This window comes from Amblyomma mixtum, chromosome 2, assembly GCF_055824585.1.
Source record: "Amblyomma mixtum isolate Tamu chromosome 2, ASM5582458v1, whole genome shotgun sequence".
NCBI lineage: Eukaryota > Metazoa > Arthropoda > Arachnida > Ixodida > Ixodidae > Amblyomma > Amblyomma mixtum.
The window spans coordinates 195,074,047-195,077,229 of record NC_143013.1 but is presented as its reverse complement, the minus strand read 5'-3'; the positions used below and the strand labels follow the sequence as shown (position 1 = coordinate 195,077,229).

Below are 3,183 nucleotides of genomic sequence, written 5' to 3'. Positions count from 1 at the left end.
CGGGTGGGCGACCCCGCGTTCCGCGACGCACTCCGCGATTTTTGCCAGCGTCTCCCCGCAGTCGAGGACGAGCTCTCGCAGCAGCTCTGCGCGCCGGCGACGCCAAACGAGCTCCGCGCCACAGTAGCTGGAATGAATGCTGCCTCGGCCCCCGGACCTGACGGTATCCCCGTCAGCTTCTACGCGAAGCTATACGATGTGTTAGAGGGTCCTCTGCTCGAAATGGTCAACAGCTTTTTGATGGACGGAGCTCGACCAGAGTCTTTCAGAGAGAGCCGAGTCACGCTCATTCTGAAGCCGGGCGGGTGTCCATCTGACCCGCAGGCGTGGCGCCCGATCACTCTGCTCAACGCAGACTACAAGATCGTGGCGTCACTGCTGGCGAACAGGTTGAGCGCGATTCTGCCCTCGGTGGTCAGCCCAGCGCAAACGTGTAGCGTGCCCGGCCGTTCGGTGTTTTCCGCTCTAGCACTTACGCGTGACTTGTTCACGTTCACCTCGAGAGCGGGGATTCCGGGCTGCTTTGTCTCGCTTGACCAGTCCAAAGCTTTTGACCGTGTCGAGCACCGGTACCTGCTGGGTGTGCTCGAGGCTTTTGGCTTTCCAGCAGCCTTCGTAGCCAGAGTCGGGCTCCTCTACTCGGGGCTTACGGCCCACCTGTCCGTCAACGGAGCGATCAGCGCTCCTTTTTGTATTTCCAGAGGTATTAGGCAGGGCTGCCCTTGTCGCCCATGTTTTTTGTTCTTTGTCTCGACCCACTGCTGCGTCGCATCGCCGCGAGTCCGTCCGTGCGCGGTTTCCCGGTGCCAGTCCACGGCCAGGTGAAGGTCTCGGCATACGCCGACGATGTGTCCCTGTTCTTGCGGGACGAGGACAGCTACGTAGCGTTTTTGCGGCTGTTTGAAGTGTACAGCGAGCTGTCCGGCGCCCTGCTGAACAGGGGCAAGAGTAGAGCGCTGCGCTTTGGCGCGTTCTCCTCAGACCTGTTGCGCGACGTGCAGTGGGTTTCGGCCGTGCAGGTTTTAGGGGTGCATTTCCTCGCGTCCGGTGAGCCAGCTCGCGAGACGTGGACCCGGCTGAGAGAGACCGCCGAGAAACGGTTGTCAGTGGCGGCGCGATTCCGTCTTTCCCTCACGGAGCGCGCATTTATCATCCGCGCGTCGGTGTGCGCCCCACTGTACTATGTCGCACGCGTCGCCCACCCACCCCGCACCTTCACGCGCCGTCTGGCCACTTTATGTGGCTCGTTCTTTTGGGCAGGCAAGACGGAGTCTGTAGCGCGCGCGCTCCTCCGGCTTCCTACTAATATGGGGGGATTCAGCGTTCCTCACCTGCCACATTCTGCAATGTGCTCGCTTTGCGGGCGACCAGCGACCTGGCTAACCAGGCCGGCTACCCGGGCAGGGCGCTCCTGTCATACCTGCTCGGTACATCGCGCTCCCTTTTCTTTCCCGAGCAGAGTGTCGGCCCGACAGCCTTCCAGCAGCCTCGGTTTTTTCAGCGAGTCTGCCAGACGCTCAGGTCCCTCACCGCAGCGCTGCCAGAGGTGGAGCTTTTCTCAACCCCCGCCTCTCGGGTATGCAAGCTCCTGGCCATACAAGAAGCCCCACAGGAGAAATTGGCGCTTAGCAGAGAGGTGCGATGGCGGGACCTGACGTCGGCATCCCTTCCCGCTGACGTGCGAAACTTTGGCTGGCTGCGGGGCTGGCGGGCCCTGCCTACGGCAGATCGCCTGGCAGCTTGGGGCGTGGCCCCCTCCGACCGATGTCCGCAGTGTGGCCTTGTCGAAACCTTGCCGCACGCACTCTTTGAGTGTTCTGTTGCCAGGACATTTTGGATCCTCATGTCAAGAATGTTTGAAGCGACCCTGGGCCCCAACTCGAGATTTCGCGACCCATTCATACGCATGCTTCTTTGCGTCGGGGCATTCGTGCTGTGGCGCCAGAGAGGTGTGGCGGCTCTGCAGGGACGACCACAGAGGGCCATGTACCCCATTTTACAGCGGGTGCGTGCACGCATGTTGGCCCAAGCCTGCGTGGACTTCGTGTCGCTGGAGGAGCACCAGTTCCTTCGGCGCTGGTCCACCCGCTTCATCGTCGCAGGCAGGGGCCGTGTGTCGGTACGGCTCCTGCCGTATTAAGTGTGGCGTGCCCGTGTGGTGCGTGTTCTGTTCGCGCGTTGTGTTCGCGCGTTGTGTTCGCGCGTTGTGTTCGCACGTTGTGTTCGCGCGTTGTGTTTGCGCGTTGTGTTTGCGCGTTGTGTTTGCGCGTTGTGTTTGCGCGTTGTGTTTGCGCGTTGTGTTCGTGCGCGAGGTTGGTGCACGTGATTTGTGCGCGAAGTTTGTGCGCGAGGTTTGTGCGCGTTGTTCGCGCTTTAGTTTGTACGCGTCACTTGTGCGCGATGGTTGTGCGCGGGCTTTTGTGCGCGATTTTTAAATCCGGCGTGCTTCCCCCGCGCGTATGGACTCTTGGACTTTCCTAGACATGTTGTGTTCTTGGACACTTAAGTTCCCTGCGTGTGTATGTTTGCACCGGGCGACGTCAGTCGCTGTAATGTACCTTTGTTTTGTAGAGGGACGGACGTCCCTTCTTGTTTAAGGGTCCAATAAACTTCCCTTATGTGAGTATCTGTTCTTATCGGCTTAATATCTGATACGGTCTTATTCGGACCCTATGATATTAAACATATTTTTGTGATTTGGCGTAGTGCTCGAGGCTCGCCTCACCTCCGCCACGGGTTGGCCCGGTATAGCACTGCCGCCGGGATTAGCCCACTCACCCTATAAGGGTGAGGTTTCCTCAAATCTAAAAGCAGAACCTTTACCCTCACCGGTCTGATCTCATTAAAAAACACGACGTTTCGGGACGTTTCGGGGTGGTGCCCAGAACCCTTCGCCTCTTCCCTCCACATCCTTTCCCTCTGTCCGGCGGACCCTCCCCCGCGGGACCTAGAGAACCTCAAGACCTGGGAGGACTGGGAGACCCTGCTGCGCTCGGAGGACCCGGCCGTGCAGACCATCGCCACCGGCCGGGCTGCCAGTGTTATGGACCTTCGGAACATAAACACTTGAGTGGAGTGGGGTCGTGCGGGGACCCTGGGGCGTGCCCCGAATTGCTGTTGTAATAAAGTTTTATCTCTCTCTCTCTCTCTCTCTCGGGGTGGTGGCAATTACCACCACCCCGT

The 3,183-nt window shown here is 59.7% G+C and overlaps 1 pseudogene; it reads left to right on the top strand.

Moving 5' to 3' along the window:
* The first annotated feature begins 2,606 nt into the window (after positions 1-2,606).
* Positions 2,607-2,779, top strand: LOC149362032 (U2 spliceosomal RNA; annotated as a pseudogene).
* Positions 2,780-3,183: the final 404 nt, after the last annotated feature.